Source organism: Tupaia chinensis, unplaced genomic scaffold (genome assembly GCF_000334495.1).
Source record: "Tupaia chinensis unplaced genomic scaffold, TupChi_1.0 Scaffold000532_1, whole genome shotgun sequence".
NCBI lineage: Eukaryota > Metazoa > Chordata > Mammalia > Scandentia > Tupaiidae > Tupaia > Tupaia belangeri.
Genome location: NW_006160045.1, coordinates 4,635,987 through 4,660,617, shown reverse-complemented (window position 1 = coordinate 4,660,617; position 24,631 = coordinate 4,635,987). Strand labels below are relative to the sequence as shown.

At 44.6% G+C, this 24,631-nt stretch overlaps 1 pseudogene; it reads right to left on the bottom strand.

Annotated features, from left to right (window-relative positions):
• The window catches only part of LOC102484943 (28S ribosomal protein S33, mitochondrial-like), a 45,439-nt pseudogene that overhangs the window by 19,763 nt on the left and 1,045 nt on the right, over positions 1-24,631 (bottom strand).

The following is a 24,631-nucleotide window of genomic DNA, read 5'->3' as shown; positions in this document are numbered from 1 at the left end:
CTCACTTTCTGTCTCTCCAGTGAGCGCATGCCCCCTATAGCAAAAATCTCTCTTAAGAAAAAAAAAAAAGAAGGGGCCAGTGAGTGGCGTGGTGGTTAAGGTGCTGGACACTCCCACAGGGCTGACCATGGTTCAAGTCCCAGATCTAGTGGCTTTCTTTCTCACTTTCCCTCTCTCTCTCTGTCTCTATCTCTGGTCAAATTAAAATAAATGAATAAAATTAAATAAATATTTTTTAAAAAAGAAGAAATATTATATTATTTAATAAAAACAACAGGAAAACAGCAGATGATATAATGATTATGTTGTTGGACTCCAATGCTTGACTGTGGTTCAAGTCCCGGACCCAGTGGCTTAAAACTCACACCAGGCAAATACGCATGCATGCCCAAGATCCCGAGAGGAGAATGGAGGAGAAGGGATTGCAGTATAGCCATCCCCTGGGGGGGCGGGTGATTTCTCACTTTCTGTCTATCTCTGTCTTTCCAGTGAGCACATGTACCCTATAGCAAAAATCTCTCTAAAAAATAAAAAAATGAAAACAATAATAAAGACATTGTAGTAGGAATTCTACCTATATGACATGCTGGAAGAGGTAAGACTATGAAAACCATAAAAATTTTGGTAATTCAGGGACCAGCAGTTAGCATAATGGCTATGTCGCTGGATTCCCACGTAGTCAACTGTGGTTCTAGTCCCAGACCCGGTGGCTTAAACTCATGCTGGGCGTGTGTACATGCGTGCCCAAGATCCCGAGAGGAGAATGGAGGAGAAGGGATTGTGGTGTGGCCAACCTCCCTGGAGGGTGATTTCTCGCTTTTTTGTCTCTCTGTCTCTCTTTGTCTTTCTGGCGAACACACATGCCCTATAGCAAAAACCTCTCACAAGCAAACAAACAAACAAAAAAGTTTGGTAGTTGCCACGGATTAGCGGAGAGCACAGGATTTTCAGGGCAGCAAAATTATTCAGTGCACTGTAACAGACACATGGCGTTACACGTTTGTCCAAATCCATAGAATGTACAACACCCTAATGGAAACTGTGAACTTTGAGAGATAATGTTGTTTAGAGACCTTCAGAGACAAGCAGATAATGTTTATCAATTTGACAAAGCTACCCCTATGGTACAGGGTGTCTATGGGGGAGGAGGGTGCCTGTGAGGCACAGGGGTACATGGAAAGCCTGTGTTTTCCACTCAGTTTTGCTGTGTACATCAAACTGTTCTTAAAAACAGAGCCAATTAGAGAGTAAAAACTAAATGAAAAAAAAGAACATTTAAGGGACTTGGTAAATTTTCCACTGTTATACATTATTTGAGAAAAGGACTTTAAAAGATCCACAACCGTTTATAACTAAACCTGTCTTTCACTGAAAGGTTTTTGGTTTTGTCTTTTTTTTTTTTTTCACTGAAAACTGTGCTCAATAGTCAAGACTGAAGTCAAGACCTGGCGAGGACAGGGTGAGACAGCAGTCACCATTTTATGGCTCATTGAAACACTAGTTCTACAGGACGCTAAAGGGCCTCACTTCAGGGAAAGTGTTTGGGAAATCCAGGGCTTGTCCCTGGTTTTATTTTGTCCCTTTCATTAAGAACTTCTCAGTGCCTCCCAAACACGTATACTCTTTGTGAATGAGGTTCCTAAGGGAATTTACAGTAAGTTTGCAGCATTTCCCAAACTTCTGTGGCCATAGGGCCCTTTGCCTTCTTTTAGACACACTCATGTTGAAGGTACAGGAGAGTCATTCGGGTTGGGTGATAACGTGGTGTCTATCACGGCTGAGGCTTTTGCGCTTCCTCTTGTTTCCTTGGTTGTGGGCCTCCTAGCTTGCTTATTTTGGTGGCTGCTTTTATTGCTCTCAATACTATCATCTGCAAACTCTCTCATTCATCTGGAGCTCTGAGTGAGATGCTCACTATGGGGATCCCTAGCAGAGGCAACAGCATATTCCCCTGTAATTCATCACTCTGTGGCTCAGGGAGCCTCCCCCTGAGGGCCTTCTGGTCTGTTCTTTATGTGTGGCTAGTCTGATCGGAGTAGCTCGCATGCTTAGATGCTTCCTCGGGATTGTATGCCTACCTTGAGAGCCCAGAGCACATCTACCAGCCTCTAAGAAAGAGGGGTGTTGAATTTCATTCTCTTCCCATAAGAGAGGAAATTCAAGTCCTTTTTAATGAGGTTGGTTAAATTTTCCAAGTAAGCTTCACTAGGCCTATCTCCTGACATCCCTCTCGCCTTGCCTACAGTACAGGGGAGTTCCTGTGTTTTTGTGAGTGGGTGAGCCTGTGCTATTCTGGGTCTTTCTTTCCTCGCTGCCAACAGAGCAGGTGTTTTCATGGAACACCAGAGCTGCTGAGATCACGCTGCCTCCCCTTTTGTGCTTAGCACTGTGCCTGGGCTGGCTGGTGCTGCCAGAACTGTAGTTTATTTCTCTAGCCTTCTTCTCACATTGCATGAAGAGATGAAACAATCTGTCAGACAGAGCCACAATTTTCTCCTTTGTCTCAGAGAGATAAAACTTCCAGTCTTTGTTTTCTTAATATTTACAGTGGAGGGGCCGGCAGGTGGCATGGTGGTGAAAGGCATTGGATTCCCACATAGCTGACTGTGGTTCGAGTCCTGGACGTCTTGGTTTGCTTTCTGTCTTTCCCTTTCTCTCTCTGGTCAGATTAAAAAGTAATAATAATGAATGGAATTAAATAAATTAATAATTCTTGTGGGAAATCTTGTCAATCCCCTGGGGAAAATTTCTCCAAAAGACTAAATCATATTTGTTTGCTTGTGTTTTTTTTTTTTTTTTTTTTCAAGTGTTTTTGTATTTTTTTTTTTTTTTTGAGAGGTTTTTGCTATAGGGTGCGTGCACTCGCCAGACAGACAGAGAGACAGAGAGACAGAAAGCGAGAAATCACCCCCCGGGGAGATGGCCATGCCGCAATCCCTTCTCCTCCACTCTCCTCTCAGGATCTTTGGCACGCACGCACACGCGCCCGGCATGGGTTTTAAGCCACCGGGTCTGGAACTTAAACCGCAGTCGACTACATGGGAGTCCAGAGACATAGCCATTACGCTAACTGCTGGTCCCTGTTTGCTTGTTTTTAGAGAGGTTTTTGCTATAGGGTGCGTGCAATCGCCAGAAAGACAGAGAGAGACAGAGAGACAGAAAGGGAGAAATCACCCCCAGTGGGGATGGCTTCGCCGCAATCCCTTCTCCATTCTCTTTTCGGGATCTTGGGCACACACGCACACATGCCCAGCGTGAGTTTAAGCCACCAGGTCCAGGACTTGAACCACGGTTCACTACATGGAAGTCCATGACATAGCCTTTAGGCCATCTGCTGGTTCCTCAAAGAACATTTTTAAGTATGGAAGCCAGCAGGTGGTATAGTGGTTAAGGCATTGGACTCCCACATGGTCAACTGTGATTCAGTCTTGGAGCCAGTGACTTAAAAATCACACCAGGCAGATGTGTATGTGTGCCCCAAATCCCAGGAGTGTTGCAGGAAACCAGACACCGAGAAATGGAAAGCAGTACTTGGAGAGATTAGGAGAACTGTTTATTACGCCAGTGGGTACAGAGGAGTTAGAACTCTCAATCTCCCATCCTGACCAGGGGTCAGACACTGTCTTTTTTTTTTTCTTTTTTTGGAGAGGTTTTTGCTATAGGGTGCGTGCGCTCGCCAGAGAGAGACGGAGAGACAGAAAGCGAGAAATCACCCCCCAGGGGGGATGGCCACGCTGCAATCCCTTCTTCTGCATTCTCCTCTCAGGATCTTGGGCACGCATGCACACATGCCCGGCGTGAGTTCAAGCCTCCGGGTCTGGGACTCGAACCACGGTCGACTACATGGGGGTCCAGCGACATAGCCATTATGCTAACTGGTGGTCCCCAGACACCGTCTTTTATGGGGGAACTGGAGAAGGGGAGGTCTCGGGGTTGGGAATGGGCTCAGAACTCCCCCTAGCAGTGTCAAAGGGAGGAGTCAGAGAAGCAGGAAGTCTAATCTATTCAAGGTACTAATCTATTCAAGGTTTCAGGCTATCCTTTAGCTCTGGAGAGGGGCAGTAAGTTTGTCAGAGGGCAGAAGTTTCAGGCAGCTACCAACCCTGAGTTATTCATGAATTCAGAGTCCTTCCATATCAGGAGGAGAATGGAGAAGGGATTGTGGCATGGCCATCCCTCTCACCCCTGGGGAATGATTTCTTATTACTTTCTCACTTTCCCTCTCTTTCTTTCTCTCACATTCTGTCCCTCACTGGTAAAATTGAAGTAAATAAGTCAATAAAATAAAGTTCGGTAAAATAATTTTTAAAAAAAGAAATGAAATTGGTCTAAACCTGTAGGGTCAAAGACAAGAGAACAGAACAGTGAGTGACACATTTTTCCTACGGCAATCTGATGGAGCCCGTAGCCCATGTGGAAAGGGGGGACAGCGCAGTCAGACGAGACACTGACCACAGGACCCTGGAATGGCTCAGGATTGGGGGTGACCAGGTTTTGCTGCATGTGGCTAGAAAGAGAAAACTTGATTCAATGTTTGCTTGCCATTTGTCATCATGTCCCTTCTGCTTCTCCTCATAGCCAGATGACCAAAAATAAACAACTATCTCCTCCCACTCCCCATCCCCGCCAGGAATCCTGAGGTTGTTTCTGGAGAAATTGAAGTGCAGACCTCAGGGCAGACAGCTGTCACTGTAGCAGATGGGGGTGAAGTACCCGAAAGAAGGCAAAAGAGGGTGATGTGGAAGTGAATCCGGCCCATCTCTACCTGCCCCAGAGGGCTGCCTTCAGCTTTGCCTTAGCTCTGCCTTGTCCTGGTGGGAAGATTGTCTTCAGGCAGACAAAGTGTTGTGCTAAAGTATTGAACAGCCAGCGGGCAAGGGTGGTTCTGTCCCTGAGGCCAACGTTTCCAACTAGCCTGAGGCCAAGTTACCTCTCTCAGATATCCTTTCCGCTTGGTAGTGAGTTCCTGGTTAATGAGGAGTGGTTGTGTAAGGATGGTTGGAAACCTGAGTGAGGCCACCTGCATGAAAGACAGGAACAGAAATGAATGGACAAAAAGGAGCAGAAATGAGAGAAAATAGAGACAATACAGGAAACTATAAAAATATTTAGGAAATAGGGACCAGCAGTTGTAGTGGCTATGTCGCTGGACTCCCACATAGTCTACTGGGCTTCGCGACCCGGACCTGGTGGCTTCAAACTCATGCCAGGCGCGTGTACATGTGTGTCCAAGATCCCAAGAGGAGAATGGAGGAGAAGGGATTGCGGCGTGACCATCCCCCCGGGAGGTGATTTCTTGCTTTCTGTCTCTCTGTCTCTCTCTGTCTGTCTGGCGAGCGCACACGCCCTATAGTGAAAACCTCTCCAAAATAAAAAAGTTTAGGAAATAAAATTGGTATCCTCAGACAGATAAAATAAAATAATGGGGCCAACAGTTGGTGTGGTGGTTAAGGCTCTGGAGTTCCACACGGTTGAGCACGATTTGAGCCCCAGACCTGGCGATGTGAAAATCACGTGGGGAATATGCATGCGTGCCTAAAATCCTGAGAGGAAAATGGGAGATAAGGGATTGTAGTGTGGTCCTTCTTCCTTGGGGGGAGGGTAGTGATTTTTCACTTCCCCTCTTTCTCTGTCCCTCTCCAGTGAGCACCCTATAGTAAAAACAAAAACAAACAAAAAGCAGGCCTATCCAGAAAATGAATAAAAGATTGACACTGAATCATATCTTCATAATATTTTAGGATACCAGAGATAAAGAGAAAATACTAGGGGCTGGCAGGTGACACAGTGGTTAAGGCTCTGGACTACCACATGGCCGACTGTACTTGAGTTTCAGGCCTCATGGCTTGCTTTCTCACTTACCCTCTTTTTTGTTCTGTTTCTCTCTGGTCACATTTAATAGTAATAATAATAATAAATAGGGGACCAACAGTTTGCATAATGGCTATGTCGCTGAACTCCCGTGTAGCCAACTGAGGTTCAAGTCCCAGACCCAGTGGCTTAAACTCACGCCAGGCGCATGTGCGTGCATGCCCAAGATCCTGAGAGGAGAATGGAGGAGAAGGGATTGCAGTGTGGCTATGCCCCCGGGGGGGTGATTTCTCGCTTTCTGTCTCTCTGTCTTCCTGGCGAGCACACACACCCTATAGCAAAAAACTATCAAAAAGTAAATAAATAAAATAGAAATAAATAATTTAAAAAGAAAACATTAAAAGTTTTATAAAGGGAAAAATACGTTTAATAATTGAGATTCTGGAATCAGGATGGCAGTAGGATTTTCAAGAACTGCATAGAAAACTGGCAGACAATGGAACAATGCCTTCAAACATTTTGAGGAAAAATAATGTTTCAACCTAGAGTTTTCTACCTCACCAAACTATTAATGAAATGAGACAGTAAACACATTTTTAGGCCAGCAAGCGGCATGGGGACTGAAGCATTGGATCCCACATGGCCAAATTCCCGCGTTTAAGTCCTGATCCTGGCGGCTTGAAAACCACATCAGGCACGTGTGCCCAAAATCCCAGGAGGAGAATGGAGGAGAAGGGATTGTAGCATGACCATCCTCCTCCGGGGGAGGAGGGTGATTTCTCACTTTCTCTTGCCCTCTCTCTCTCTCTCTCTCCAGTGCACATATATGCCCTATGGCAAAAACCTAAATACAAAAAACAGAGTAAACACATTTCAGTTCCTGTGAACCCTTAGTCTGGGGCCACCAGAAACCGCTACACCAAAATGAGGGGGTAACCCAAGGTAGAGCAGGATCCCAGAGTCAGGAAAAAGCAGGAGAGGGGTGAACCGAATTTCGGGAGAGCAGCTGTCCCGAGCCAGCCCCAGCCTGGAGAGGCATTGGGCCAGCAGGCTCCAGTGAGGTGAGGGTCGGGGGGTCCAGAAAAGAAGGAAACCAGCAGGTTGACTGTGTGATGCACTTGACCATGTAGAGAATTTCAGGCAGGGATTTTTGCAACTCAGTTGGAGAATGTGGAAAGAACTAGTGTGACATGGAAACTAAGCAAATGAGAAATAGGATAAGGAAGGGAATGAGGGATCAGCAGTCAGTGTAATGGCTATGTTGCTGGACTCCCATGGAGTCGACCGCAGTTCAAGTCCTTGACCCAGTGGCTTAAACTCACTCTGTGTGTGTGTGTGTGTGCCCAAGATCCCAAGAGGAGAATGGAGGAGAAGAGACTGTAGCGTGGCCATCCCCCCTGGGGGGTGATTTCTTGCTTTCTGTCTCTCTTTCTGGTGAGCACACATGCCCTATAGCTAAAAACAAACAAACAAACAAACAAACAAACAAAACCTGTCCAAAAAAAAAGAAAAAAGAAAGAAAGAAAGAAAGAAAGAAAGAAAGAAAGAAAGAAAGAAAGGGAATGGAATAGGAATGCACTATTAGCTCAACAGTGAACAAGACTTGTACAATGATAATAAATAAGAAAGTGAAACATAAACATAGACTTCTGCTATAGCAAAAACTAAAATAAATAAATATAAAAAAAGGGTAGGACATAGATTTTTAAAAAGCAAGGAGTGGGTTAGCAAATGGTAGAGTAGTTAAAGCAATGGATCACAACATGGAGGACTCAAACCATGGTCAGCCATGTGGGAGTGTCCAGCACCTTGAGTCCCTGACCGGTGGCTTAAAAGACATGCCCAGTACCTGTGTGTGCGTGCCAAAAATCCTGAGAGGAGAATGGAGGAGGAGATGGGGTTGCAAAATGGCCATCCTGAGGGATGATTATTTACTTTCCCTCCTGTCTCTCTCTGGTGAGGCAAGGCACCCTACGGTAAAAAGCTTAAAAAAAAAAATCTATGAGAAAAATAAGGCCTTGGAATAATTTTTAAAAGAAGGCAAGTCAGAGATGTCAGGAAAAAGAAAAGAGAAGACTTCTGGTGGTGCTAGGCAAGCTGAGTTGCTGATGGGGTAGCTGTGACAGGTGGAGCAGTTATAACCCAAGGACAGGGGTGGCTATGTGAGGTGAGCCTCCACATGAAAAGATGCAGTTCCTCTAGAAACCAAGTTAGTCCATGGCTAGATGCCCAGACTTGAGATGGGAAAATGGAAACACAGTACCTAAATAGAAGAAGTATAATGTGGGCTTTGAGGTGCCCCTAGAAGGATGTTGCTGTAACTCTGAGTTTGTGCAAAGCTGAGGATTGGGAGGTAATTGTTTCATGTTGACATGGGCTGAATTGTGTTACTCCAAAATTCAAATGTTGACATCCTAGCCCGAGGACCTCGGAGTGTGACTGTTTGGAGACAGGATTTTAGAGGTCATTAAGGTTAAATCTGATCATATGGGTGGGCCCTAACCCAATATGATTGGTGTTAAGCCACTGCAGACAGGTAGGAAAAGGCGTGATACCAGTGAAGCAAAGGGAGAAAGGTCAAGACTGAGGATTTTGGTTTTCATTGGAGAAATGGTCTTCCTTCTCACTTCTTCTTCTTTTTTTTTTAAAGAATTGTTTATTTATTTATTCATTTATTTTGATTTGACAGAGAGAGAAGGTGAGAAAGCAAGCTACCAGGTCGAGGATTCGAACCATGGCCAGCCATGTGGGAGTGTCCAGCGCCTTAACCACCACGCCACTTGCTGGCCCCATGAGTTTTAAGCCACTCAAACCGTGGTCTACTACATGGAAGTCCAGCAATACAGCCATTATGTCAACTGCTGGTCCCCCCCTTCTCACTTCTTTGCAGTATCTTGGATTCCAGCAGAGGCAGCAGAGGGGCAAGTTTATACATTTCTACATTATTCACATTTTCATGTTGGGTCTAGCAGAACCTTTCCAATGCAATCTAAAAACAAACAAAAAAATATATAGCTAATAAATGTATTTCTTTTGCCAAGCATGGAAAAGAGAGCTCTTCCTTTCTCTTTAAATTTGCTATAGGGCATGTGCACTCAAGGGGGGGTGGGGAGGTGTGAAATCATCCCCCAGAGGGAGGGCCACACCTAAATCCCTTCGTTTCCATTCTCCCCTCAGAATTTTGGGCATGTACACAAACGTGCCTGGCACGTTTTCCAAGCCCCAGGGCTGGGACTAAACTATGCCTTCGGCTATCTGGGATCCAGTTACCTTAACCACCACGCCAGCCTTCTCTTTCTTTTTCATTTCTCTTTAGAGTTTATTTCTTGAACGTGAGAGAGATAACCAGTGAACCAAGGCCATGTGCCCATACACAGATTTTTATGGGTCAATTGAGGAACTGACCTTTGATCCAGCATCCTATATAAGTAGTGGATTACTGCTGCACCACCAAGCTGGGCCAGGAGAGTTCTCTTTACCATTAATGCCCTAAAAAAATAGAGTGTGTTGAGGCCAGCAGGTGGCATGGTGGTTAAGGTGCTGGATCCCACATGGCTGAGTCCATGGTTCGGTTCTAGACCTGGAAGTTTGAAATACATACCAGGTATATGTATCTGCCTGTGAAAATCCCAAGAGTAGAATGGAGAAGGGATTGTGGTGTGGCCATCCCCTCAGGGGGTAATGTCTCACTTTCTCTCTTCCGTCTCTGTCTCTCTCCAGCAAGTGCACTTGTCCTATGGCAAAAACAAAATAAACAAAAAATCCCACAAATGTATTATCCACAGTAAAACAGTTCTTTCTTCTTTTTTTGGGGGAGAGGTTTTGCTATAGGGTGCATGTGCTCGTAAGAGGGACAGAGAGACAGAGAGACAGAAAGACAGAAAGCGAGAAATCAACCCCCAGGGGGGATGGCCACACCGCAATCCCTTCTCCTCTCGGGATCTTGGACACGCACACACGTGCGCCCAACGTGAGTTTTAAGCCACCAGGTCCAGGACTAGAACCGCGGTCGACTACATGGGAGTCCAGCAACATAGTCATTACGCTAACTGCTGGTCCCATTCTTTTTTTCTTTTTGGAGAGGTTTTCACTATAGGGCGCGTGCGCTCACCAGACAGACAGAGAGAGACATAGAGACAGAAAGCGAGAAATCACCCCCCAGGGGGGATGGTCACGCTGCCATCCCTTCTCCTCCATTCTCCCCTCAGGATCTTGGGCACGCACACACACGCACCCGGCGTGAGTTTTAAGCCACTGGATCCGGGACACGAACCGCGGTCGACTACATGGGAGTCCAGTGACATAGCCATTATGCTAACTGCTGGTCCCCCTGTGCATTTAATACCAATCTGGAGCCAGCCACGTGGCATGGTGGTAAAAATGACTAGCTCCCACATGGCCGACAGCACAGTTTGAGTCATGGACCCAGTAGTTTGAAAACTGCCAGGCACCTGTATGTATGTCCAAAATCTCAAGAAGAGAATAAAGAAAGGATCATGGTATGGCCATCCCCTTCTGAGGGTGTACGGAGGAGGTTCTCACTTGCTCCCCCACTCTACCCCATCTCTCGTGAGCATATGTGCCCTATAGCAAATATTTTAAAAATTAAATAAGGCTTTCTGCAGTGTCTAGGAGCACTGAGAGTCCAAGAAGGAAGGCAATCCAGCTTCTCTGGTTCGTCCAGCTACTTGGGAATCTTCGCCCATGCATAGTCTCCTATTTAAAATAGGAAATACCAGTAACTGCAGAGCAGAAAACGAACCTCTTACATAACTCCAGTTATGAGCGGGTGTTGGGGATAAAGGAAAAAGAATGAATCTAGAGTCTACAGTGAGCTTCCCTCTGCAGGCCAGCAGCCTGCACTTCAACCAGAAGTCAGAGCATGAGTGCATCATCCACGATCAGGACTAAGGTGTGTGAAATTAATATTATTACCTATAGGTCCTCGGCAATAAAGGATTTACCAATGAGTAAGCATTGTTAGAAGAGAGACAGCAATATGCCACATATCATAAATACACATATAGAAATTATACATTCTGGGGGCCGACAGGTGGTGTGGTGGTTAAGGGCACTGGCCTCCCACATGACTCACCACGGTTTGACTCCTGGACCTGGAGGCTTACTTTCTCACCTTCCCTCTCTTTCTCTCTCTCTGTCTCTGGAAATACTAAAATAATAATAATAAATAAAGTTAAATAAAATAATTCTTTTAAAAAAAGAGAAATGATACATTCTATAGAATAACTAGAATACCTTCCCCTGAAAGGTATTCTACTGATTATCACAGTAATCAAGTAACAAATGGTTAGCCACCAGGCTTTTTGCTATGGAGATAGGAAATAGAAATACTGATCTTTTTCCTTGGAGAATGTGTAAAAATAAAATATATGAAATGCTCATTTTTCATTCTAATCAACTTTATAGTCATTAAATACTTAGGAAAATCACAAAATGCCTAAGAAACTGTATTTCTTTCTTTTCTTTTAATTTTATTAATTATTATTATTATTATTTTAATTTGCTATAGGACACGTGCACACTCCAGAGAGAGACAGAGATAGCGCACACATGCGCGTGTGCAAGAAAGCAAGCCTCCAGGTCCAGGACTTGAACCCTGATCAGTCATGTGGGAGTCTAGCGCCTTAAATACCATGCCACCTGCTGGTCCCCAGAAAACTGTATTTTTTGATTCATACAATAGAGGTAATATTGGGTCATTGGAAAAGTCATCACACATTTTTGTATAGAGGGACATGTCATGGGGGCAGCAGGTGGTGTAGTGGTTGAAGTGCTGGAGTCCCATGTGGTTAACTGCACTTCGAGTCCTGGATCCAGTGGTTTCAAACTCATGCCGGGTGCATGTGAGTGCGTGCCCAAAATCCCAAGAGGTGAATGGAGGAGAAGGGATTGCAGCGAGGCTATCCTACCTGGGGGGGTGATTTCTCACTTTCTGTCTCTCTGTCTCTCTGGTGAGCGCACATGCCCCATAGCAAAAATCTCTCAAAAAAAGAAAAACACATCATGACTTTTCCAACAACCCAATAATACCTCCATCAAAATGACAAGAATTTGAAGAGGAGATATACACCAAAATTGATTGTAAACTACAGGGCTCTCAGATGTGAATGAACTATATTTGTCACTTTATTTATTTAGCAAATATTAATATAATACTTAATAGTAGCCTGTCAGTTTTAGGTGCTTTGCTGGTAGTAACTTTTTAAAAATTATTTAACTTTATTTAACTTTATTTAACTTTATTTATTATTATTTTCTAGTTTGATCACAGAGAGAGAGAAAGAAGGAAAGTGAGAAACCAAGCCACCGGGTCCAGGATTTGAACCATGGTTGGCACTTTTAACCACCATGCCACCTGCCAGCCCCAATTTTTTTTAAGAGAGATTTTTGCTTGGAACTAGCAGATGGCATAATGGCTATGTAGATGACACAGTTGACCATGGTTCGAGTCCTGGACCTGGCAGCTTAAACTCACACTGGGCACGTGTGCGTGCATGCCCGAGATCCCGCTTGAGAGGAGAATGGAGGAGAAGCGATTGTGGCATGGCCATCACCCCTGGGGATGTCTCTCTGTTTCTTTCTGTCTTTCTGGCGAGCACACACACCCTATAGCAAAAACCTCTCAAAAAAATAAAAAAGAGATTTTTGCCATAGGGTATGTGTGTGTGTGCTCGACAGAGAGACAGAAAGAAACAGAGAGTCAGGAAGTGAAAAATCACCCCCCAGGGGGATGACCACACCACAATCCCTTCTCCTCTCGGGATCTTGGGCATGCATGCACACGTGCTTGGCGTGACTATAAAGCTACCTGTTCTGGTACTCGAACTATGGTCAACTATATGGGAGTCTAGCAAAGTAACCATTATGCCATCTGCTGGTCTCTGCAAGTATTAATTTATTTAATGCTCATATAAATTTTATGAATATATCTTATTCTCATTTTGTAGATGAGAAAACTGAGGCATAGAAAGGTTAGGAAACTTGTTTAATTTCAGGAGTTATTAAGTAAAGCAAAAAGGGCTCTTCTGGGTTCTGGACTCTGGAGTCTGTGCTCTTAAACCTGAGCTGTGTTGCATCTACTAAAAATATTGGAATGAGATCACATGGGGGTCAGCAGGTGGCATGGTGGTTAAGGCACTGGACTCTCACATGGCTGACTGCAGTTTGAGTCCCAGACCTGGGAGGTTGCTTTCTCATTTTCTCTCTTTCTGTCTGTCTCTCTCTGGTGAGCACATGTGCCCTACAACAAATTTAAAAATAATAATGAGGGACCAGCAGGTGGCATGGTGGTTAAAGGCGCTGGATTCCCACATGACCGACTGTGGTTTGAGTCCTGAACCTGGAGGCTTGCTTTCTCACTTTCCCTCTTTCTCACACTGTACCTCTCTGGTCAAATTAAAATAAATAAATAAATAAATAAAGTTAAATAAAATAATAAAAATTATCATAATCATAATAAAAAGAATGAGACACCCCCTCCCCCAGATGTCACAGGCATCAGACAAGGAAAACGAGAGCTCCAGGCTTTTGTCCAATAATTGTCACCTCTCTGCCTTCCATGCTGTCTATCATTAAACACTAGGGCTTAAGGAGATCTTTCTTATTAGTTCCACTAAGCCCTTGAAACTAGGGAATAGTCTTTGTCACTCTGATTAACCTCGTACTTTTGGTGTTTTTATTCAGTAGAAAATAAAAGAAGTGCCTCACCAGTTGGCACGGGGATTGAGATGCCTGGATCCCACATGGCTGACTGCACAATTCAAGCTCTGGACTTGGCAGTTTGAAAAACACACCAGGGTGCATATGTGTGTGCACCCAAAATCCAAAGAGGAGAATGGAAAAGAAAGGATTGCGGCATAGCCACCCCCTTGGGGGTCATTTCTCACTTCCCCTCTCTCTCTGGTGAGGACACTCACCCTATAACAAAAACTAAAGCAAATAAACTAACTTAAAGAATAAAAAAGACAGAAAGAAAAAAAAAGAAAAGAAGAAAACCAAAAAAACATGAACACTATTCAAGCTACAGATAGTGGACAAATGGTGTGCGATTCTCTTTTTTGGAGAGGTTTTTGTTATAGGGCACTGTGGGAGGCTGCACAGCAGCGAATATCACCGGTTTCTCAGAGAGCATACAATTACACAATGCCAAAAGCTATGATTGGCTTCCCTTCAAAACCTCACCTTCAAAACCATACTCTGGCCGTGGGAACCAGCAGTTAGCGTAATGGCTATGTCGCTGGACTCCCACGTAGTCGACCGCGGTTCACGTCCCGGACCCGGTGGCTTAAAACTCACGCCGGACGCGTGTGCGTGCGTGCCCAAGATCCCGAGAGGAGAATGGAGGAGAAGGGATTGCGGCGTGACCATCCCCCCGGGGGGTGATTCTCGCTTTCTGTCTCTCTGTCTCTCTCTGTCTGTCTGGCGAGCGCACGCGCCCTACAGTGAAAATCTCTCCAAAACAAAAAACAAAAAACCATACTCTGGCCACTAGAATCCCTCAGATTTGCATATCCAGCACCTCATGATTGGTCCACAAAGCAACCAATCATAACCCACCTTTTACAACCCACCTTTTACAACCAATCATAACCCACCTTTTACAACCAATCCCGGCCCACCAACATGTATATAACCACGATCCCTGGCCCACAGTCTCCAGACGACCCTGAAGAGCCTGAAGAGTTGTAACACCGCATGGTCTTCGGATGACCCTGAAGAGTTGTAACACTGCGTCGTCTCTGTGTTGTAACACTGCATCGTTCATCCCATCTCTCACTCCTTCCCTCAGGAAACCTGTTCGACTGTCCCCCGGGGTGGGACAGGGTGCGTGTGCTTGACAGTTAGACAGAGAGAGACAGAGAGATAGAAAGCAAGAAATCACCTCCCCGGGGGGATGGCCACACTGCAATCCCTTCTCCTCCATTCTCCTCTCGGGATCTTGGGCATGCACGCACACGCGCCTGGTGTGAGTTTAAGCCGCTGGGTCTGGGACTCGAACCGCAGTTGACTACGTGGGAGTCCAGCAACATAGCCATTACGCTAACTGCTGGTCCCATGTGCAATTCTTTTTTGAAATGAAATGTATAATACTGTACTTATGGTTAAAGATGCCCCGAGGCTTTGCAACAAGTAGGGAGCTCTCAGGGTTCTTGTTGTGTAGTCCAGTTCAGCTTCTGCTAGACTCACCTTTCCCACTGATGTATCTTCCACCTCAGAGGCAAGTGTATCTGTTTTCTGTGACTTGGACTTTGTTGAGTGGAAAGGCATAAAAAAGCAAAATTTGCTTAGATCTGTGAAGCTAGAAATGAATAGTTAAAAATGATAAAACAAGGATGAAGACATGGAGGAAGTTGTGGTGACCCTGGCAACAGATAGGAAGGGAGACTATTCATGTGAAGAAAAGGGGAAAGAAAAGAAAAAGTAAGAGTGAAGGAGACTTGATAACATAAGGTAGTGTCGAGAGAAGCATTTTGTAATAGCGAAAGCCCTAAACTAACACTTCATTTTTACTAAGATTCTATTTTCAATTTAGTAACTATCGAGTACATAATAAGTGCTGGCTGCTTGGGATATAAAGATTAATAAGATCTGTCTGTCTAGTTAAAACATATTTCACACATGGGCCAGCTGGTAACATGGAGGTTAAGGTGGCTGGATCCCACATGGCTGAATGCAAAGTTCTAGTTGGGATAGGCAGCTTGAAAACCATGCTGGGCACAAGCACATGTGTGTGCCCAAAATCCCAAGAGGAGAATGGAGAACAAGGGATTGTGGCATGGCCATGAGGCAGAAAAAAACTAGCAAATGGAAGCAGATAAGGGGGCTGGAGCATCTGCCCATGAGGTTAGATAGAAAAAAAAAAAAAAAAAAAAAAACCCTATTAGGGCAGAAAATTAGAAAATTCCTCACCTAGAGTAATATAAGCAAGAGATGAATGGGGGATGTCTAGCTGATTAAGTCACATTTGACATAGCCAGTGAGAAGTCAGCGGGCCCAGCCACATTTGATAGAGCCAAGGAGATGAGAACAATCAGTGGGTCCAGCCAATGATCAACCTACATGATCTAGATTAAAAATTATAAACCTCAGGGCTGACAGGTGGCATGGTGGTTAAGGGCGCTGGACTCCCACTCGGCTGTTCGAGCCCCGAACCTGGCAGCTTGCTTTTTTTTCTCTCTCTCTCTTTCACTCTCACTCTTGCTCTGTTCCTCTCTGTTCAAATTAAAATAAATGAATAAAGTTTAATAAAATGATTATTAAAAAAAATAAATAAAAATTGTAAACCTCACAGAATGCAAGAGCCAGGGCCTTTGGAGTCACTCTTTCTCTGTTTGCTCAGGCCCACTCCTACCTCTCGGGAGTATACTTTCACTTTTACGTAATAAACTACCTTTTCTTTTCACTATTGGGGTGTTTTGTCAATTTTTTTTGTTTTGAAACACTAAGAACTGGATATCATCACACAAGCTATCTTGCAACAGCCATCCCTGCTGGAGAGGTGATTTCTCACTTTCCTTCTCTCTGTCTCTTTCTTTTTTCTTTCTTTCTTTCTTTTTTTTTTTTTTTTGAGAGGTTTTTGCTATAGGGCGCGTGCGCTCGCCAGACAGAGACAGAGAGACAGAAAGCGAGAAATCACCCCCAGGGGGGATGGCCATGCCGCAATCCCTTCTCCTCCATTCTCTCTCAGGATCTTGGGCATGCACGCACACGTGCCCAGCATGAGTTTTAAGCCACCGGGTCCGGGATGTGAACTGTGGTCGACTATGTGGGAGTCCAGCGACATAGCCATTAAGGTAACTGCTGGTCCCCTCTGTCTCTTTCTGATGAGAGCATTAGCCCAAAAGCAAAAGCTAATAAAAACATTTACACACAGAGAGTGATTGGTTTGAATTTTGAGATTGTTTTTTATACTATTAAGTAAGTCCAAACGTGTCCCTTTATGTCTTACCTAGAGTAGGCACTCTATGACTGTTTTTGAAGTATTAGAGTTGGATAGGACCTGGTTAGAAATTATTTATACAAATATTCAGCACTTTGTTACTGTGGTAAAATATTCATAACATGAAATTTATCCTTCTAAGCATTTTTTTTTTAAGGTTTTTGCCACGGGGCGCATGGGCCAGAGAGAGACAAAGAGAGGGAAAGTGAGAAATCACCTTCACGAGAGCTGGCCATGCTGCAATCCCATCTCCTCTGTCCTCTCAGAGTTTAGGGCATGCACACACACGATTTTCAAGATACTGGATCTGGGTCTCAAATTGTGGTTAGCTATGTGGGAATCCAGCTCCTTAACCGCCATGCCACCTGCTGTTCCCCCCCCCCCCATTCTAAGCATTTTCACACTGTTTCACAACTACCACCATCCATCTCCAGAAATGTTTCGTCATCCCACATTGAAACTATATCCATTGAACCATAACTCCCCACCTGCCCCATTCAACACATTTTTCTATATTCCTTCACTCAGTAAGTGTGTATGGAACATCTCTGACTCAGCCCCATTCTCACTGTGGGAGGTCCAGGTTATCAAGTGAACAATAGGGTACAGTCTGCCCTCCTGAGAGTGCAATCCCAAAGTGAAGACAAACGTGACCAATGACAATAGGTGAAAAGTTACCTTTTGCAGATGCTGCCAGACAGTGCGCATTCCCGAGAATTCCAAGTACAATATGCACCAGGAAAAGGGAGGTGTGGGCTGTCATATTGGGAAGTAAAATTCAGTCTGGAGGACTGGCCAGGGAAGTCAGGGTTACTCTCAGACCTGAAGGGTGAGTGGGAGTTAACAGGATTATTTCTAGCAGAGAGGACTCCCAGGTAGGATCTGGGAACAGATGGGTCCCTTCAGGACAAAGCAGGAAAAAAACATGAGCTAGGACAGAAATACCAGGAGCCACCTCCTGGAGTGCCTAGGCAGATTTACTCCATCTCCAGGACTTGAAGTAGGGCTTTGAAAAGATCAATCACCGTGAAGTTAACCAGTGATTCATTCTCCACGGATCCTTATTATCATGCTGCTGGCAAATATGCTAACTTTGAACCCCCTATGATAGAAGGTCATTAGCATTTATGTGGTAAACTCTTTCTGCATTTATAAGAGTAATTTTTAAATTCTTGGGAAATGGAATCAAAGTGTGAGTTTATTTTAGTGCAAAAACTTTTTGAAATCACCCATTACTTTTTCATCATACACATTTGTCCACAAACTTTTTGAAGACCCCTGTGTACGTTTGAAGGTCCTGTTCTGAGAATTCACAATTCTTTCTGGTATAACCAGACTCAAGCTCTCCTTGGGGATGGGTGGAAATTGTTCTCATTGTGTAGTCCATCACCCTCTCCCACATTGGCAAGAAACCACACTACCTCTCTGATAGATGAAAGATAAGGCTAAAACACAGCCTCCCTCAACCTGTTGATTCATGTCTTCCCTGGAGGCAGGGAGGTAAATTCCCTCAGTTCCTTCTGGACAAGCATAAATTAAGATTCTGTTTACAAAGTGCTTAATAACCTCACCTAGGTGATATTATCAATCATAATTTGAGAGAGAATTTGCTTCCAACTTGTTTGTGTAGGGCTGTGAGGCAGCCAGAGTCACGTGACAAAGGCCGGTTCAGTTCTCTTCAATTTCTGGAGGGAGGACTTGGTAGTTAAGAACCTCCAAGGTGGGGGCCAGCAGGTGGCGTGGTGGTTGGGGGCACTGGACTCCCACATGGTCGACCAAGGTTCGAGTCCCAGACCTGGTGGCTTGCTTTCTCACTTTCTCTTTCTCTCTCTTGCTCTGTCCCTCTCTGGTCAAAATGAAATAAAATAAATGAGTAAATAAATAAATTTAAATAAAATAATTAAAAAAAAAAGAAACTTCAAGGTGAATCCCCCTTCTGTACCCCTACACCAAGCTCCCTGCAGCCAACGCGCCTGCATGTCAAACCCTGATCACTGAGTGGCCCCAGGTGAAGTGGACAGCTGTGCAGATCCATCCCCATTATAGGCAGAAGCCTGTCCCACTCAATGGACACATCTTTATATTTTAAAGCACTACACTCCTTTTTGAATCTTACCATTTTCTTGTTAAAGAGTTTTGCTATAGAGCACATAAGCTCACCAGAGAGACAGAAAGTGAAACATCACCTCCCAGGGGCGATAACCACACCACAATCCCTTCTAGCCTCTATTCTCTGAATCTGGGCACACACACACACACACACACACACACACACACACACGTGCCTAGCATGTTTCAAGCCACCAAGTCCGGGACTCAAACCACGATTGACTACGTGGGAGTCCACCGATGTAACCATTATGCCATCTGCTGGTCCCAAACTTTATCAGTTTTAATATCTTCACTATCCACAGTAATAACAGTGCCTCTGCAGAAGTCAGTAAGCTCCCAGTTCTCTTTTTGTGTTAGCAGGAGCAGAGGTTTTGAACCCTGGACACAAGACAGGCATTCATGTTTGACAGGAGAAATATGACTGAGGTAGTTTAGTTGCCTAATCAAAACAGGTGTACCTGGGACCAGCAGTGAGCGTAATAGTTATGTTGCTGGATTCCCACGCAGTTGATCGCAGTTCCAGTCCCAGAACCAGCCGCTTAAACTCATGCCAGGCGCATGTGCGTGCATGCCCAAGATCCCGAGAGGAGAATGGAGCAGAAGGGATTATGGCGTGTCCATCCCCCCAGGGGGTGATTTCTTGCTTTCTGTCTCTCTGTCTCTGTCTTTCTGGCAAGCGCACGTGCCCTATAGCAAAAACCTCTCAAAAAACAAACAAACAAAATAACCAGATGTACCTTATTAAACAGCAACTATTGTTATCATATTCCTAGAGCTTTCCAGCTATCCAGCTTTAAATTGTAAAGTCTTGGGCTGGTAGGAGGCATTGTGAAGGCACTGGACTCCCACATGGGCAACTACAGTGTGAGTCCTGGACTTTGCACCCCGTGACTCCATTACACTTCAGAACTCTCTTTTTGGTGTTCAGTTTATGCTCAATTCACTGGAGTAAATTTGTAGGAGAGAGGAAGGACAAGTTTCCAGGCCTCATGTGTTGCTACTGTTTGCTTTGGTTTCATGATGTAATTCACATGTCTCTTACTCTGAACTGGCCATTTTTGGAGTGAGGGGATGAAGGAAACTGTTTCCAGGTTGATGCTTTCACATAGACTTGTTCAAAGCCCACAGGGCTGGGTATTGCATGCCTTTTCCCCTTAGTAAACACTGTCCTCTCCCACAAAATATTTCATCTTTATTCTTACAGCTGCACTGTTTAGAAAATCCACCATCCATAATGGTTTCATTTGCCAAGACTGGTGGTCATCCCAGCATCCACAAACATCACCGCTGTTTAAGAAAACTGTAGAGGGACCAGCAGTTAGCATAATGGCTATGTCGCTGGACTCCCATGTAGTCGACCGCGGTTTGCATCCTGAACCCGGTGGCTTGGACCCGGTGGCTTAAAACTCACGCCGGGTGCGTGTGCGTACGTGCCCAAGATCCTGAGAGGAGAATGGAGAAGGGATTGTGGTGTGGCCATTCCCCCCTGGGGGGTGATTTCTCGCTTTCTGTCTCTCTGTCTCTCTCTGTCTGGCAAGCGCATGCGCCTTATAGGAAAAACCTCTCCAGAAGAAAAAAAAAAAAACAACTGTAGAAATTTGGGGCTAGCTGATGGCAAAGAGGTTATGTCACTGGACTCCTACATGGCCAACCATGGTTCGAGTTTCAGACCCCGTGGCTTGCAACTCATGCTGGGCATGTGTGTACATGTGTGTGACCAAGATCCTGGGAAGAGAATGTAGGAGAAGGGATTGCAGCATGGCCATCTCTGGGGGAAGGGAGACTGGAGGGGTGGGAGTGATTTCTCACTTTCCTTCTCACTGTATCTGTGTCTCTCTCTCCCCTGCGAGTGTATGCGCCCTAAGGCAAAAACCTCTTTAAAAAAAGAAACCTATAGACATCTGAAGTAATCTTTCTTCACAGTCCCTTTACCATTCTCAAGATTAAACTAATCTGGGTTCTGGATGGTGGTGCAGCAGAAGAATACAAAGCTCTGCAAGCCAGTCCCACATAGGAAGGTCACCAGTTTGTGTCCAGAGACCTTCCCTGAATACACTGGGCATGTGAGCCCATGACCCAGGGTTTGCTGAGGCTGGAGGTGAACTGTGACATTGAGATTCTGTCTCTCTCTCACTTGTGAAATAAATACACCTAAAAAAAATTAGGCCTGATTGATGTGACCTAGGTCAGAGTAAACTTACTTCTCCCATTTAAATAGGCTCCTAACTGGCCTTCCTGACCACGACCCCTTTAAGATCCTTTAATTTAGAGATTACAAACATATTCAAAGACAAGGTCATCTCTAAAATTCAGATGTCATGTAATAGCCAAGATTTCCCAGTTCTCCTAAATAAAAGGGAAAACTTGCCAATCCTGGCTCCCATTTCCACATAGATGTAGGTCGCTGCCCCTTTAAGTAGGGGCCCCTAGAACCAGCAGATGGTGTAATGGCTAAGTCGTTGGACTACCACATAGTTGACTGCAGTTCAAGTCCCAGCGCCAGCAGATTAAAACTCACACTGGGCATGTGTCCGTGTGTGTCCAAAACCCTGAGGGGAGAATGGAGAAGGGACTGTGATGTGACCATCCCCCCCGGGGGGGCGGATTTCTTGCTTTCTATCTCTCTGTCTCTCTAGTGAGTGCATGCAACCTCTAACAAAAATCTCTCTTAATAAAATAAAAATAAAAATAAAAAATAGGGGCTCTTACTCCAATCTCTACAACCTCCATCACTTCCTGTGTGCCCCTGACCTAAGGCCAAGTATCATCATGACTGTGGTTCGTATTACACCTGTTCTGTTAATGATTTGAACTCTTTGGCGCAGGAGAAAGAGCTTAGGCATTGAAGTCAGGAAGCCCTGATTTGATATCTCAGTTTTCCCACTAACCTTGGCTAAATGCCTTAACCCCTCTGAAACTCAGTGTTCCTATCTATAACTTTTTAAAAAAAAATTTTGGTTTTTTTAGATTTCTTTACTTTTTTTTTTTTTGGAGAGATTTTCGCTATAGGGTGCGTGCGCTCACCAGACAGACAGAGAGAGACATAGAGACAGAAAGCGAGAAATCACCCCCCAGGGGCGATGGTCACACCACAATCCCTTCTCCTCTATTCTCCTCTTGAGATCCTGGGCACGCACACACACGCGCCCTGCGTGAGTTTTAAGCCACCGGGTCCGGGATGCGAACTGCGGTCGACTACGTGGGAGTCCAGTGACATAGCCATTACGCTAACTGCTGGTTCCCCCTATCTATAACTTGAGGCTAATGTTTCCTACCTTACCAGATTGCTTTGAGGATTAGAGGTATTTCGTATAAAATGCCCAGTACAGAAGCTGGAACATAGCAGACGCTCAGTCACTGGCGGTTAATATCATAGATAAATGTTTAATCAAGATTAAGCTTATTGAGGACCAGCAGATAGCATAGAAGTTATGTCACTGGACTCCTACACGGCCGACTGCAGTTCGAGTCCTGGACCCAGAGGCTTCAAAATCACACTGGGCATGTGTGCATGAGTGCCCAAGATCCCAGGAGAATGGAGGACAAGGGATTGCAGTGTGGCCCTCCCCCTTGGAGGTGATTTCTCACTGTCTCTCTTTCTTGCTCTCTCTTGAATGCTCGCACCATAAGACAAAAAACCTCTTAAAAAAAAAAAAGATTAAACATAGCAGGCTTAAAGATAACCCATATGAAGTGTGCTTTGGTATAGCATAGGAAAGCAGGAAAAACAAGAGCTGGGATCAGTATATGGCATAATGGTTACGTCGCTGGACTAGCACATAGTCGCCTGCAGTCTAAGTCCTGGACCTGATGGCTTAAAACTCGCGATGGGTACATGTGCGCGCATGCTCAAAATCCCAAGAGAATGGAGGAGAAAGGATTGCAGCGTGGCCCTTAGGTCCTATGGCGGTGATTTCTTGCTTTCTGCCTCTCTGTCTCTCTGGCAAGCAAATTCACCCGATACCAAAAGCCTTTCTAAAAAAAAAAAAAGGAGGAATCATACAGATACAGAGTAGGACAGCGTCTTAGCAAGTAGAAGAATGCAAGAAGTCCTTTTAATTTGATCTTTTCCCCTAAGCCCCTGACAGAGCTTGTGATGAAAGACTTGCTTAGTTCTCAAGTGACAGAAGTCTGCAAATGATAAGTGGTTCTGAATGCAGAATAATGAATATGATATGAGATCACCTTAGCTAATTACTATTTACTTGCAAAAATCATACAACTAGCTTCTTTAGCGTGTGTGCAGTTTTGTTTTTGCATGTGTGAATGTTTCCATGTGGCAAGTGTGTATCTAAACATAGACCATGGGAATCTTGCAGACAATGATCAAGCAGTTAATCAAGATGCCTGGCTGGCAGGAGGCATGGTGGTGCTGGATTCCCACATGACTGCAGTTCAAGTCCTGGACCTGGCAGCTTGCATTCTCATTTTCCTTTTTTCTCTCTGGCTCTCTCTGGTCAAATTACAAATAATAATGAGGGCTCAGCAGGTGTCATAGTGGTTAAGGCTCTGGACTCCCACATGGCCAGTTGTGGGTTGCGTCGCGGACTGGGTGGTTTCTTTCTCACTTTCTCTCTGTGCCTCAGTCTCTCTCTGATCAAATTTAAATACAATAATAAATAAAGTTAAAATAAATAATTCTAAAAAATAAAATGATAAAAAATAAAACTAATAGAAATTAAAAAAAAAAAAAGCTGCCTGCTTCCAACATAGCTGTACTAGTGTCCACTGCAGCCTCACTGCAGCTGTCTTTCTCCAAAACTGCAAGTTCCTGAAGATCTGGGACTGTCATTCATATCTGTTTTCCCTCCAATAATACAGTTCTTGGTACATAGCAAAGGTCCAATATTATTTCCTTACATAAATAAACAAAAGAACTGGGAATTGGGACCAGAAGGTAGCATGGTGGTTAAGGCACAGGACTCCCATATGGCTGTGATTCAAGTCCTGGACCTGGCAACTTGCTTTCTCACTTTTTTTCACTCTCTATGGTGAGTGCATGTTCCCTGTAGCAAATTGAAAAATAATAATAATAATGATAAATAAAAATAGTTCTTAAAAAAAAGAATAGGTAGGTCACTATGTGTGTATGTACAAATATATGAAATATATTATTTTACAGATTTATAATATACATATACACATATACACATATATATATATTTTTTTTGGAGACGTTTTTGCTATAGGGCATGTGCGCTCGCCGAGAGACATAGAGACAGAAAGCGAGAAATCACCCCCCGGGGGGGATGGTCAAGCCGCAATCCCTTCTCCTCCATTCTCCTCTCAGGATCTTGGGCACACATGCACACACACCCGGCGTGAGTTCTAAGCCATTGGGTCCGGGATGCGAACCGTGGTCGACTACGTGGAAGTCCAGCGACATAGCCATTACACTAACTGCTGGTTCCCCCTAGATATATAATTTTTTAAAGAATAATTTTATTCAGCTTTATTTATTTATTTATTTATTTATTTATTTACATTTGACCAGGGAGGGACAGAGAAAGAGAGAGAGAGAGTGAGAAAGCAAGCTGCCAGGGCTGGGACTCGAACCACAGTCAGCCATGTGGGAGTCCAGTACCCTTAGCCACCACGCCACCTGCCAGTCCCCCTCTATATGTATCACTTTTACCCCCATTTCTGGGGCCAACTTTCCAGGTAGTCTGGCTACTGAGTCACAAATAGACTACACAGTTGTTTTTTTTTTTTGAGAGGTGTTTTGTATAAGGCGCGTGTGTTCACCAA